Source organism: Pseudophryne corroboree, unplaced genomic scaffold (assembly GCF_028390025.1).
Source record: "Pseudophryne corroboree isolate aPseCor3 unplaced genomic scaffold, aPseCor3.hap2 scaffold_414, whole genome shotgun sequence".
Classification (NCBI taxonomy): Eukaryota; Metazoa; Chordata; class Amphibia; order Anura; family Myobatrachidae; genus Pseudophryne; species Pseudophryne corroboree.
In genome coordinates, this window is record NW_026970048.1 from 244,830 (window position 1) to 258,088 (window position 13,259).

A 13,259-nucleotide genomic window follows, 5' to 3' on the forward strand; every position below is an offset into this window, starting at 1 on the left:
GTTTAAATGTATAGTGCAGTTCATGATTTATAGTGTAGGCTGGCCTGTGCTGTAGTTCTTGAACTGTACTATACCGACAGCATTTGTATTGTGTTTTATCTGTGCTGCAACACAGTACTTATGTGTGTAATGTTTATGTATGTTTTTTTGCTTCTTTATGTCAATAAAGACTGCTTTTTCAATACAATATCTGAAAACAATCAATGTTTATCTTTGATGGCAATAGAAGTGGTATGATATTTGCTGCTTTTGAAAGGCAATATCTGATATGTCCCCTATCTGGGAACCATATATTAAATGGCTTTTCAGAAAAGGGAGATGGTAGAAGAGCTTTCAGTACTTGTAGGACCGATGCACATTTCCTATTCTAGCCTCCAAAAACAGATTCAGTTGCATTTTCCAGCGTGTTTTGGATGCGCCTTTGCAAATGTCTTACATCGACAAACTTATTCAGTACTATTTTGCAAATAGGGTTACATTGTTGCAACATTGTGTTCCCTAATTGCTTGATTTTTTAAATGCAACAATTGATAAAGACACCTGATAACTGCTCTGTGGAGTCTTATTTTGTATCTACTTTTTATCTACATTGAATTCTCTACCTCTAATCAAGGCATTTTTAAGTGCTGGGGGCTGCCAGGACGTGAGGCCTACCTAGACTTTAGATCTGAATTTGAATGTACTTGTGAACTAACTTAATTTCCTACTTCTAAATTCATTCCTAAATTCACTACTTACATGAATCCTGTAGTTGGGCATTTTGGGACTTCGATTGTGGGCATTGTTTTGTCTCCAGACCAGCAGCAGGTGGTGTGCATTTGCTGGAAAGGCATCGAAGACCTCCGATATGCTGCATCTCCTGATGTGTGTCTCCCTCAAGTGTCTGTCAGCAAATGCCTGCTAGACACCCCATTCCAAGCTGATTGTGACATCACGGTACATGCATCATAGAACAGGCATGCTAGAACATGGGTCTTCAACCTGCGACCCTCCAGCTGCTGTGGAACTACACATCCCAGCCTCAGTTTTAGCATACCTTAATAGCAAAACTGTGGCAGGGCATGCTGGGATGTGTAGTTTCACAGCAGCTGGAGGGCCACAGGATGAAGACCCATGTGCTAAAGCCAAGCCGCAGGTACATTGAATGCTAGCAAGCTGAATATTTAAATCCTTTTTATTCCGCAGCATTCCAATGTGGAAGATTCCATGGAACCAGAGATCCTTCCATTGAGAAGGACATGCTGCCTGGATGACTACACTGTGCAAATTAAATCACGGAGCCAGTTGGCTTGTGGGTGGCTCTGGTCACTGGGTGGTTGGGTGGGTGGTGTGTCGGAGGTGGAGCACATGCAAATGATTGTGTATCATCCAGCTAGTGAGAGAGAAAACTCATGCAGGAGTGTGCCTGCTTGTCAGTGGGTTATGCACCTTTCCAGACGTCAAATCTACATGGAGCAGCTGGAGAGGACAAGAGCAGGTTTGCAAAATATAGACAGAAGAGCTCTCCAGCCTAGTTTGCTGTCTGTTTCCACTTCTCTTTTCTTGAGCCGCTCCCTTCTATGCCCTTGCGCACTATCCTGACTTCTCCCATCTGCTTACTTTGTGCCTTCCAACGCACAATGCGAATTACAGGTAGTGCTGCAGGGCCCACACCCTTTTACTTGCCATACAGAGCAGCTCTGGAGCTGTTACAGTGCCCAGCTTCTGCAAGAAATCAGCTTGAATGCTTCAGGGGCTGGGGCATAGCCAACATGAGCCCCACACCGAAGGAGGGTGGAGGTGTTTAATGCAAACTATAGGTCATCCAAGCGCCGCAAAAGGCCGCCATGCCCTGCACGCCCCTTTTCTCTTTTCATATGCAGACGAGGGTTGAAGCCAACTTTGACCCACTGCTTGGATGACATCACCATATGCAAATCCATCTGCTGCAGGCCTTCCCGCAGGAATGCTTGCACTAGTTGTTGCATTTGGTTTGTTGTTTGGGGGTGCTTCAGTGTTAGGCAGCCTTCTGCCCTCCCATGTTCATCTGAAAATATGTGTTCTCCCTGCAGTTGTTGTCCCCAGATGAGAGTTCCCTTGTGCTGCCTAATGATTTTGAATTGAAGTGGTTCATGTAGGTGCTATTTTAATCTGATTTTATATATGCATTTTAGTATATTTTTTTTTTTGCTTTACCATATTTATCTTTTTATTCTAGAACCACTATTTGTCTGATCAGTTATTTAATATTGGAACCAGTAGATATAAGGTGGATTTTATATGTTAATTAAACACTTTTAATTGACTGTAAAGAAGTCTACGCCAGCTTATCTCTGATTACGGACATTGGAATAGAAGTATACTGAAGAGAGATGAGCGTTGTGCGGCAAGTTGTCATGACAACGGACTCCAAGACGACGTAACCGGAAGTGACGTATCGCTAGACCTAGCGACTACGAGAAAAAGATCTAGGACTCCGGAGGCGGAAGTGACGGAGTGGGAGTTCAGGTTGCTATGGTAACCCGGCGGTTTCCGAACATGACGCCAGGTGGAATCAATTTGGAATCTGGCTGTGATTTGCTATTTAAATCTGGATGTGTGGTGCAGTGAGTATTCAGCCTCGAAAAAGACTCCAGGAATAGGAGTTGAAACGCGTCGGCGTATTCCATCTGTGACTGGCATTTACGGTGGTCTGCACTTCTAAGAACCAGAGGACTTTCCAGCTCCAGCCCGGGCGGTTTTGGGATTTAAAAGAACTTGTTTGAGAACTTTTTTGGGTTCTCAAACCCTCTGGTAATTGCTCTGCATATCTCTTTGTGGCTGTCACATTTTGGAGAATCATTCTGCACATTTTTACCCTACCTGTTTATTGTGTTATGTCCATGTTCCCCGATATGTGTCATTAAAAAACTTTATTGCACATGTGGTTCCCCTCTCCCCTCTGTTTTACATGCTACTACATTGAGAGGAGGAGGAGTGAGGAGTAAGAACCTGGACTTTCACGGTGACCTTAAGGGTTGTATGTTTTGTTTTTTTATTGCATGCAAGCACTTTATGCATTCATTTATGCACTGTTACTAGGTGCCTGTTGGTACCCGCAGCCTAATTTGTTTATTGTTCATTCATTTCTGGTGCTCTGGAGAGGCACTTATCCTGGTTGCGGGGGCTATTGTGCAGCCTTGTTTTAGACTGCGCGACACGTGGATAAAACTAGACAGATTCTTTGTTATACATTCCCTGCATACCCCTTTTCTCTTTTCATATGCAGATGAGGGTTCAAGCCAACTTTGGCCCACTGCTTGGATGACATCACTGTATGCAAATACATCTTCTGCAGACCTTCCCCCAGGAATGCTTGTACTAGTTGTTGCATTTGGTTTGTTGTTTGGGGGTGCTTCAGTATTAGGCAGCCTTCTGCCCTCCCATGTTCATCTGAAAATATGTGTTCTCCCTGCAGTTGTTGTCCCCAGATGAGAGTTCCCTTGTGCTGCCTCAGTTGAATCTCCTTTACTTGACAGAGATGTGCCTGAGCAGCGGCCCTCCCCAGCCCTATCCCAAATCATACTTATTTTGCATAGGAGATATTATGGTAATGAAGACTGTTATCCCAGGGTGAGGTTCATTCATTGCATTCTGGGTATGCTGACCCCTGTGATTTCCCCAAATGTGGGAAACTTGACTGCATTATTTGTGGTAGTGGGGGACTGTGTTTGTGCTTTCCTCTGGTCAGCTCTGGTAAAAGTCAGATTTCTTTGTCTCAGATCTTCCTCTAGCCTTGTTCTTCTTTCGAGAGTTCCCTTGTGCTGACTCAGTTGGATCTCCTTCACTTGACAGGGAAGTGCCCGAGCAGCGACCCTACCCAGCTCTAGCCCAACTCCTACTTACCTGCCAGGTGAGATATTATGATCATGAAGGTGTTCTCCCAGGGCAAGGCTCACCCATTGCACTCTGGGTGTGCTGCTCTTGCGATTTCCCCAAATGTGGGAAACTTGACTGCATAATTTGTGTTTCCCCTGGTCGGCTCTCGTATAATTCAGATCTCTTTGTCTCAGGTCTCTCTCCAGCCTAGTTTGCTGTCTGTTTCCACTTCTCTTTTCTTGAGCCGCTCCCTTCTATGCCCTTGCGCACTATTATGACCTCTCCTGTCTGCTTACTTTGTGCCTTCCAACGTCAATGCAAACTACAGGTAGTGCTGCAGGGCCCACACCCTTTTACATGCTTTACAGAGCAGCTCTGGAGCTGTTACAGTGCCCAGCTGCTGCAAGAAATCAGCTTGAATGCTTCAGGGGCTGGGGCATAGCCAACATGAGCCCCACACCGAAGGAGGGTGGAGGTGTTTAATGTGAATTAGGGGTCATCCAAGCGCCGCAAAAGGCCGCCATGCCCTGCACATCCCTTTTTTCTTTTCATATGCAGACGAGGGTTGAAGCCAACTTTGACCCACTGCTTGGATGACATCACCATATGCAAATCCATCTGCTGCAGGCCTTCCCCCAGGAATGCTTGCACTAGTTGTTGCATTTGGTTTGTTGTTTGGGGGTGCTTCAGTATTAGGCAGCCTTCTGCCCTCCCATGTTCATCTGAAAATATGTGTTCTCCCTGCAGTTGTTGTCCCCAGATGAGAGTTCCCTTGTGCTGCCTCAGTTGAATCTCCTTTACTTGACAGAGATGTGCCTGAGCAGCGGCCCTCCCCAGCTCTATCCCAAATCATACTTATTTTGCATAGGAGATACCATGGTCATGAAGATTGTTCTCCCAGGTTGAGGTTCATTCATTGCATTCTGGGTATGCTGACCCCTGTGATTTCCCCAAATGTGGGAAACTTGACTGCATTATTTGTGGTAGTGGGGGACTGTGTTTGTGCTTTCCTCTGGTCAGCTCTGGTAAAAGTCAGATTTCTTTGTCTCAGATCTTCCTCTAGCCTTGTTCTTCTTTCGAGAGTTCCCTTGTGCTGCCTCAGTTGGATCTCCTTCACTTGACAGGGGGGTGCCCGAGCAGCGACCCTCCCCAGCTCTAGCCCAACTCCTACTTACCTGCCAGGTGAGATACTATGATCATGTAGGTGCTTCTCCCAGGGCAAGGCTCACCCATCGCACTCTGGGTGTGCTGCCCCTGTGATTTCTCCAAATGTGGGAAACTTGACTGCATAATTTGTGTTTCCCCTGGTCGGCTCTCGTATAATTCAGATGTCTTTGTCTCAGGTCTCTCTCCAGCCTAGTTTGCTGTCTGTTTCCACTTCTCTTTTCTTGAGCCGCTCCCTTCTATGCCCTTGCGCACTATCCTGACTTCTCCCGTCTGCTTACTTTGTGCCTTCCAACGCACAATGCGAACTACAGGTAGTGCTGCAGGGCCCACACCCTTTTACTTGCCTTACAGAGCAGCTCTGGAGCTGTTACAGTGCCCAGCTGCTGCAAGAAATCAGCTTGAATGCTTCAGGGGCTGGGGCATAGCCAACATGAGCCCTACACCGAAGGAGGGTGGAGGTGTTTAATGCGAACTAGGGGTCATCCAAGCGCCGCAAAAGGCCGCCATGCCCTGCACGCCCCTCTTCTCTATTCATATGCAGATGAGGGTTGAAGCCAACTTTGACCCACTGCTTGGATGACATCACCATATGCAAATCCATCTGCTGCAGGCCTTCCCCCAGGAATGCTTGCACTAGTTGTTGCATTTGGTTTGTTGTTTGGGGGTGCTTCAGTATTAGGCAGCCTTCTGCCCTCCCATGTTCAACTGAAAATATGTGTTCTCCCTGCAGTTGTTGTCCCCAGATGAGAGTTCCCTTGTGCTGCCTCAGTTGAATCTCCTTTACTTGACAGAGATGTGCCTGAGCAGCGGCCCTCCCCAGCTCTATCCCAAATCATACTTATTTTGCATAGGAGATACCATGGTCATGAAGATTGTTTTCCCAGGGTGAGGTTCATTCATTGCATTCTGGGTATGCTGACCCCTGTGATTTCCCCAAATGTGGGAAACTGGACTGCATTATTTGTGGTAGTGAGGGACTGTGTTTGTGCTTTCCTCTGGTCAGCTCTGGTAAAAGTCAGATTTCTTTGTCTCAGATCTTCCTCTAGCCTTGTTCTTCTTTCGAGTTGCTCCCTCGGTGTGGGGCTCATGATGGCTATGCCCCAGCCCCTGAAGCATTCAAGCTGATTTCTTGCAGCAGCTGGGCACTGTAACAGCTCCAAAGCTGCTCTGTAAGGCAAGTAAAAGGGTGTGGGCCCTGCAGCACTACCTGTAGTTTGCATTGTGCGTTGGAAGGCACAAAGTAAGCAGACAGGAGAAGTCAGGATAGTGCGCAAGGGCATAGAAGGGAGCAACTCAAGAAAAGAGAAGTGGAAACAGACTGCAAATTAGGCTGGAGAGAGACCTGAGACAAAGAGATCTGAATTATACGAGAGCCGACCAGGTGAAACACAAATTATGCAGTCAAGTGTCCAACATTTGGGGAAACCGCAGGAGTAGCACACCCAGAGTGCAATGGGTGAGCCTTGCCCTGGGAGAAGCACCTTCATGATCATAGTATCTCACCTGGCAGGTAAGTAGGAGTTGGGCTAGAGCTGGGGAGGGTCGCTGCTCGGGCACCCCCCTGTCAAGTGAAGGAGATCCAACTGAGGCAGCACAAGAGAACTCTCGAAAGAAGAACAAGGCTAGAGGAAGATCTGAGACAAAGAAATCTGACTTTTACCAGAGCTGACCAGAGGAAAGCACAAACACAGTCCCTCACTACCACAAATAATGCAGTCCAGTTTCCCACATTTGGGGAAATCACAGGGGTCAGCATACCCAGAATGCAATGAATGAACCTCACCCTGGGAAAACAATCTTCATGACCATGGTATCTCCTATGCAAAATAAGTATAATTTGGGATAAAGCTGGGGAGGGCCGCTGCTCAGGCACATCTCTGTCAAGTAAAGGAGATTCAACTGAGGCAGCACAAGGGAACTCTCATCTGGGGACAACAACTGCAGGGAGAACACATATTTTCAGATGAACATGGGAGGGCAGAAGGCTGCCTAATACTGAAGCACCCCCAAACAACAAACCAAATGCAACAACTAGTGCAAGCATTCCTGGGGGAAGGCCTGCAGCAGATGGATTTGCATATGGTGATGTCATCCAAGCAGTGGGTCAAAGTTGGCTTCAACCCTCATCTGCATATGAATAGAGAAGAGGGGCGTGCAGGGCATGGCGGCCTTTTGCGGCGCTTGGATGACCCCTAGTTCGCATTAAACACCTCCACCCTCCTTCGGTGTGGGGCTCATGTTGGCTATGCCCCAGCCCCTGAAGCATTCAAGCTGATTTCTTGCAGCAGCTGGGCACTGTAACAGCTCCAGAGCTGCTCTGTAAGGCAAGTAAAAGGGTGTGGGCCCTGCAGCACTACCTGTAGTTCGCATTGTGCGTTGGAAGGCACAAAGTAAGCAGACGGGAGAAGTCAGGATAGTGCGCAAGGGCATAGAAGGGAGCGGCTCAAGAAAAGAGAAGTGGAAACAGACAGCAAACTAGGCTGGAGAGAGACCTGAGACAAAGACATCTGAATTATACGAGAGCCGACCAGGGGAAACACAAATTATGCAGTCAAGTTTCCCACATTTTGGGAAATCACAGGGGCAGCACACCCAGAGTGCGATGGGTGAGCCTTGCCCTGGGAGAAGCACCTACATGATCATAGTATCTCACCTGGCAGGTAAGTAGGAGTTGGGCTAGAGCTGGGGAGGGTCGCTGCTCGGGCACCCCCCTGTCAAGTGAAGGAGATCCAACTGAGGCAGCACAAGGGAACTCTCGAAAGAAGAACAAGGCTAGAGGAAGATCTGAGACAAAGAAATCTGACTTTTACCAGAGCTGACCAGAGGAAAGCACAAACACAGTCCCCCACTACCACAAATAATGCAGTCAAGTTTCCCACATTTGGGGAAATCACAGGGGTCAGCATACCCAGAATGCAATGAATGAACCTCAATCTGGGAGAACAATCTTCATGACCATGGTATCTCCTATGCAAAATAAGTATGATTTGGGATAGAGCTGGGGAGGGCCGCTGCTCAGGCACATCTCTGTCAAGTAAAGGAGATTCAACTGAGGCAGCACAAGGGAACTCTCATCTGCGGACAACAACTGCAGGGAGAACACATATTTTCAGATGAACATGGGAGGGCAGAAGGCTGCCTAATACTGAAGCACCCCCAAACAACAAACCAAATGCAACAACTAGTGCAAGCATTCCTGGGGGAAGGCCTGCAGCAGATGGATTTGCATATGGTGATGTCATCCAAGCAGTGGGTCAAAGTTGGCTTCAACCCTCGTCTGCATATGAAAAGAAAAAAGGGATGTGCAGGGCATGGCGGCCTTTTGCGGCGCTTGGATGACCCCTAATTCACATTAAACACCTCCACCCTCCTTCGGTGTGGTGCTCATGTTGGCTATGCCCCAGCCCCTGAAGCATTCAAGCTGATTTCTTGCAGCAGCTGGGCACTGTAACAGCTCCAGAGCTGCTCTGTAAAGCATGTAAAAGGGTGTGGGCCCTGCAGCACTACCTGTAGTTTGCATTGACGTTGGAAGGCACAAAGTAAGCAGACAGGAGAGGTCATAATAGTGCGCAAGGGCATAGAAGGGAGCGGCTCAAGAAAAGAGAAGTGGAAACAGACAGCAAACTAGGCTGGAGAGAGACCTGAGACAAAGAGATCTGAATTATACGAGAGCCGACCAGGGGAAACACAAATTATGCAGTCAAGTTTCCCACATTTGGGGAAATCGCAAGAGCAGCACACCCAGAGTGCAATGGGTGAGCCTTGCCCTGGGAGAAGCACCTTCATGATCATAGTATCTCACCTGGCAGGTAAGTAGGAGTTGGGCTAGAGCTGGGTAGGGTCGCTGCTCGGGCACTTCCCTGTCAAGTGAAGGAGATCCAACTGAGTCAGCACAAGGGAACTCTCGAAAGAAGAACAAGGCTAGAGGAAGATCTGAGACAAATAAATCTGACTTTTACCAGAGCTGACCAGAGGAAAGCACAAACACAGTCCCCCACTACCACAAATAATGAAGTCGAGTTTCCCACATTTGGGGAAATCACAGGGGTCAGCATACCCAGAATACAATGAATGAACCTCACCCTGGGATAACAGTCTTCATTACCATGATATCTCCTATGCAAAATAAGTATGATTTGGGATAGGGCTGGGGAGGGCCGCTGCTCAGGCACATCTCTGTCAAGTAAAGGAGATTCAACTGAGGCAGCACAAGGGAACTCTCATCTGGGGACAACAACTGCAGGGAGAACACATATTTTCAGATGAACATGGGAGGGCAGAAGGCTGCCTAATACTGAAGCACCCCCAAACAACAAACCAAATGCAACAACTAGTACAAGCATTCCTGGGGGAAGGTCTGCAGAAGACGGATTTGCATACAGTGATGTCATCCAAGCAGTGGGCCAAAGTTGGCTGGAACCCTCATCTGCATATGAAAAGAGAAAAGGGGTATGCAGGGAATGGCGGCTTTTTGCGGCGCTTAGATGACCCTTAGTTCGCATTAAACACCCCCACCCTCCTTCGGTGTGGGGCTCATGTTGGCAATGCCCCAGCCCCTGAAGCATTCAAGCTGATTTCTTGCAGCAGCTTGGCACTGTAACAGCTCCAGAGCTGCTCTGTAATGCAAGTAAAAGTTTGTGGGCCCTGCAGCACTACCTGTAGTTTGCATTGTGCATTGGAAGGCACAAAGTAAGCAGACAGGAGGAGAAGTCAGGATAGTGCACAAGGGTATAGAAGGGAGGGGCTCAAAAAAAAAAGAAGTGGAAACAGACTGCAAACTAGGCTGGAGAGAGACCTGAGACAAAGAGATCTGAATTATATGAAAGCCAACCAGTGGAAACACAAATTATGCAGTCAAGTTTCCCACATTTGGGGAAATCACAGGGGCAGCACACCCAGAGTGCAATGGGTGAGCCTTGCCCTGGGAGAAGCACCTTCATGATCATAGTATCTCACCTGGCAGGTAAGTAGGAGTTGGGCTAGAGCTGGGGAGGGTCGCTGCTCGGGCACCCCCCTGTCAAGTGAAGGAGATCCAACTGAGGCAGCACAAGGGAACTCTCGAAAGAAGAACAAGGCTAGAGGAAGATCTGAGACAAAGAAATCTGACTTTTACCAGAGCTGACCAGAGGAAAGCACAAACACAGTCCCCCACTACCACAAATAATGCAGTCAAGTTTCCCACATTTGGGGAAATCACAGGGGTCAGCATACCCAGAATGCAATGAATGAACCTCAATCTGGGAGAACAATCTTCATGACCATGGTATCTCCTATGCAAAATAAGTATGATTTGGGATAGAGCTGGGGAGGGCCGCTGCTCAGGCACATCTCTGTCAAGTAAAGGAGATTCAACTGAGGCAGCACAAGGGAACTCTCATCTGCGGACAACAACTGCAGGGAGAACACATATTTTCAGATGAACATGGGAGGGCAGAAGGCTGCCTAATACTGAAGCACCCCCAAACAACAAACCAAATGCAACAACTAGTGCAAGCATTCCTGGGGGAAGGCCTGCAGCAGATGGATTTGCATATGGTGATGTCATCCAAGCAGTGGGTCAAAGTTGGCTTCAACCCTCGTCTGCATATGAAAAGAAAAAAGGGATGTGCAGGGCATGGCGGCCTTTTGCGGCGCTTGGATGACCCCTAATTCACATTAAACACCTCCACCCTCCTTCGGTGTGGTGCTCATGTTGGCTATGCCCCAGCCCCTGAAGCATTCAAGCTGATTTCTTGCAGCAGCTGGGCACTGTAACAGCTCCAGAGCTGCTCTGTAAAGCATGTAAAAGGGTGTGGGCCCTGCAGCACTACCTGTAGTTTGCATTGACGTTGGAAGGCACAAAGTAAGCAGACAGGAGAGGTCATAATAGTGCGCAAGGGCATAGAAGGGAGCGGCTCAAGAAAAGAGAAGTGGAAACAGACAGCAAACTAGGCTGGAGAGAGACCTGAGACAAAGAGATCTGAATTATACGAGAGCCGACCAGGGGAAACACAAATTATGCAGTCAAGTTTCCCACATTTGGGGAAATCGCAAGAGCAGCACACCCAGAGTGCAATGGGTGAGCCTTGCCCTGGGAGAAGCACCTTCATGATCATAGTATCTCACCTGGCAGGTAAGTAGGAGTTGGGCTAGAGCTGGGTAGGGTCGCTGCTCGGGCACTTCCCTGTCAAGTGAAGGAGATCCAACTGAGTCAGCACAAGGGAACTCTCGAAAGAAGAACAAGGCTAGAGGAAGATCTGAGACAAATAAATCTGACTTTTACCAGAGCTGACCAGAGGAAAGCACAAACACAGTCCCCCACTACCACAAATAATGAAGTCGAGTTTCCCACATTTGGGGAAATCACAGGGGTCAGCATACCCAGAATGCAATGAATGAACCTCACCCTGGGATAACAGTCTTCATTACCATGATATCTCCTATGCAAAATAAGTATGATTTGGGATAGGGCTGGGGAGGGCCGCTGCTCAGGCACATCTCTGTCAAGTAAAGGAGATTCAACTGAGGCAGCACAAGGGAACTCTCATCTGGGGACAACAACTGCAGGGAGAACACATATTTTCAGATGAACATGGGAGGGCAGAAGGCTGCCTAATACTGAAGCACCCCCAAACAACAAACCAAATGCAACAACTAGTACAAGCATTCCTGGGGGAAGGTCTGCAGAAGACGGATTTGCATACAGTGATGTCATCCAAGCAGTGGGCCAAAGTTGGCTGGAACCCTCATCTGCATATGAAAAGAGAAAAGGGGTATGCAGGGAATGGCGGCTTTTTGCGGCGCTTAGATGACCCTTAGTTCGCATTAAACACCCCCACCCTCCTTCGGTGTGGGGCTCATGTTGGCAATGCCCCAGCCCCTGAAGCATTCAAGCTGATTTCTTGCAGCAGCTTGGCACTGTAACAGCTCCAGAGCTGCTCTGTAATGCAAGTAAAAGTTTGTGGGCCCTGCAGCACTACCTGTAGTTTGCATTGTGCATTGGAAGGCACAAAGTAAGCAGACAGGAGGAGAAGTCAGGATAGTGCACAAGGGTATAGAAGGGAGGGGCTCAAAAAAAAAAGAAGTGGAAACAGACTGCAAACTAGGCTGGAGAGAGACCTGAGACAAAGAGATCTGAATTATATGAAAGCCAACCAGTGGAAACACAAATTATGCAGTCAAGTTTCCCACATTTGGGGAAATCACAGGGGCAGCACACCCAGAGTGCAATGGGTGAGCCTTGCCCTGGGAGAAGCACCTTCATGATCATAGTATCTCACCTGGCAGGTAAGTAGGAGTTGGGCTAGAGCTGGGGAGGGTCGCTGCTTGGGCACCCCCCTGTCAAGTAAAGGAGATCCAACTGAGGCAGCACAAGGGAACTCTCGAAAGAAGAACAAGGCTAGAGGAAGATCTGAGACAAAGAAATCTGACTTTTACCAGAGCTGACCAGAGGAAAGCACAAACACAGTCCCCCACTACCACAAATAATGCAGTCAAGTTTCCCACATTTGGGGAAATCACAGGGGTCAGCATACCCAGAATGCAATGAATGATCCTCACCCTGGGAGAACAATCTTCATGACCATGGTATCTCCTATGCAAAATAAGTATGATTTGGGATAGGGCTGGGGAGGGCCGATGCTCAGGCACATCTCTGTCAAGTAAAGAAGATTCAACTGAGGCAGCACAAGGGAACTCTCATCTGGGGACAACAACTGCAGGGAGAACACATATTTTCAGATGAACATGGGAGGGCAGAAGGCTGCCTAATACTGAAGCACCCCCAAACAACAAACCAAATGCAACAACTAGTGCAAGCATTCCTGGGGGAAGGCCTGCAGCAGATGGATTTGCATATGGTGATGTCATCCAAGCAGTGGGTCAAAGTTGGCTTCAACCCTCGTCTGCATATTAAAAGAGAAAAGGGGCATGCAGGGCATGGCGGCCTTTTGCGGCGCTTGGATGACCTATAGTTCGCATTAAACACCTCCACCCTCCTTCGGTGCGGGGCTCATGTTGGCTATGCCCCAGCCCCTGAAGCATTCAAGCTGATTTCTTGCAGAAGCTGGGCACTGTAACAGCTCCAGAGCTGCTCTGTATGGCAAGTAAAAGGGTGTGGGCCCTGCAGCACTACCTGTAGTTCGCATTGTGCGTTGGAAGGCACAAAGTAAGCAGATGGGAGAAGTCAGGATAGTGCGCAAGGGCATAGAAGGGAGCGGCTCAAGAAAAGAGAAGTGGAAACAGACATCAAACTAGGCTGGAGAGCTCTTCTGTCT

The 13,259-nt window shown here is 48.2% G+C and overlaps 17 non-coding genes across 17 annotated transcripts; 5 read left to right on the forward strand and 12 right to left on the reverse strand.

Annotated features, from left to right (window-relative positions):
• The first annotated feature begins 3,540 nt into the window (after positions 1-3,540).
• Positions 3,541-3,704, forward strand: LOC135025230 (U1 spliceosomal RNA). Its single transcript, XR_010222015.1, has one exon. It is a non-coding gene; the product is annotated as a U1 spliceosomal RNA (small nuclear RNA).
• A 152-nt stretch (positions 3,705-3,856) lies between these two features.
• Positions 3,857-4,018, forward strand: LOC135025184 (U1 spliceosomal RNA). Its single transcript, XR_010221970.1, has one exon. It is a non-coding gene; the product is annotated as a U1 spliceosomal RNA (small nuclear RNA).
• A 670-nt stretch (positions 4,019-4,688) lies between these two features.
• Positions 4,689-4,852, forward strand: LOC135025217 (U1 spliceosomal RNA). Its single transcript, XR_010222002.1, has one exon. It is a non-coding gene; the product is annotated as a U1 spliceosomal RNA (small nuclear RNA).
• Positions 4,853-5,004: 152 nt separating this feature from the next.
• LOC135025196 (U1 spliceosomal RNA) lies at positions 5,005-5,167 on the forward strand. Its single transcript, XR_010221980.1, has one exon. It is a non-coding gene; the product is annotated as a U1 spliceosomal RNA (small nuclear RNA).
• Positions 5,168-5,838: 671 nt separating this feature from the next.
• On the forward strand, positions 5,839-6,002 carry LOC135025219 (U1 spliceosomal RNA). Its single transcript, XR_010222005.1, has one exon. It is a non-coding gene; the product is annotated as a U1 spliceosomal RNA (small nuclear RNA).
• Positions 6,003-6,359: 357 nt separating this feature from the next.
• On the reverse strand, positions 6,360-6,522 carry LOC135025192 (U1 spliceosomal RNA). Its single transcript, XR_010221978.1, has one exon. It is a non-coding gene; the product is annotated as a U1 spliceosomal RNA (small nuclear RNA).
• A 152-nt stretch (positions 6,523-6,674) lies between these two features.
• Positions 6,675-6,838, reverse strand: LOC135025221 (U1 spliceosomal RNA). Its single transcript, XR_010222006.1, has one exon. It is a non-coding gene; the product is annotated as a U1 spliceosomal RNA (small nuclear RNA).
• A 671-nt stretch (positions 6,839-7,509) lies between these two features.
• LOC135025195 (U1 spliceosomal RNA) lies at positions 7,510-7,672 on the reverse strand. Its single transcript, XR_010221979.1, has one exon. It is a non-coding gene; the product is annotated as a U1 spliceosomal RNA (small nuclear RNA).
• A 152-nt stretch (positions 7,673-7,824) lies between these two features.
• Positions 7,825-7,988, reverse strand: LOC135025224 (U1 spliceosomal RNA). The gene has a single exon (XR_010222009.1). It is a non-coding gene; the product is annotated as a U1 spliceosomal RNA (small nuclear RNA).
• Positions 7,989-8,658: 670 nt separating this feature from the next.
• Positions 8,659-8,821, reverse strand: LOC135025175 (U1 spliceosomal RNA). The gene has a single exon (XR_010221961.1). It is a non-coding gene; the product is annotated as a U1 spliceosomal RNA (small nuclear RNA).
• A 152-nt stretch (positions 8,822-8,973) lies between these two features.
• Positions 8,974-9,137, reverse strand: LOC135025166 (U1 spliceosomal RNA). The gene has a single exon (XR_010221953.1). It is a non-coding gene; the product is annotated as a U1 spliceosomal RNA (small nuclear RNA).
• Positions 9,138-9,812: 675 nt separating this feature from the next.
• Positions 9,813-9,975, reverse strand: LOC135025177 (U1 spliceosomal RNA). The gene has a single exon (XR_010221963.1). It is a non-coding gene; the product is annotated as a U1 spliceosomal RNA (small nuclear RNA).
• A 152-nt stretch (positions 9,976-10,127) lies between these two features.
• On the reverse strand, positions 10,128-10,291 carry LOC135025225 (U1 spliceosomal RNA). The gene has a single exon (XR_010222010.1). It is a non-coding gene; the product is annotated as a U1 spliceosomal RNA (small nuclear RNA).
• Positions 10,292-10,961: 670 nt separating this feature from the next.
• Positions 10,962-11,124, reverse strand: LOC135025176 (U1 spliceosomal RNA). Its single transcript, XR_010221962.1, has one exon. It is a non-coding gene; the product is annotated as a U1 spliceosomal RNA (small nuclear RNA).
• Positions 11,125-11,276: 152 nt separating this feature from the next.
• On the reverse strand, positions 11,277-11,440 carry LOC135025165 (U1 spliceosomal RNA). The gene has a single exon (XR_010221952.1). It is a non-coding gene; the product is annotated as a U1 spliceosomal RNA (small nuclear RNA).
• A 675-nt stretch (positions 11,441-12,115) lies between these two features.
• On the reverse strand, positions 12,116-12,278 carry LOC135025178 (U1 spliceosomal RNA). The gene has a single exon (XR_010221964.1). It is a non-coding gene; the product is annotated as a U1 spliceosomal RNA (small nuclear RNA).
• Positions 12,279-12,430: 152 nt separating this feature from the next.
• On the reverse strand, positions 12,431-12,594 carry LOC135025210 (U1 spliceosomal RNA). Its single transcript, XR_010221995.1, has one exon. It is a non-coding gene; the product is annotated as a U1 spliceosomal RNA (small nuclear RNA).
• Positions 12,595-13,259: the final 665 nt, after the last annotated feature.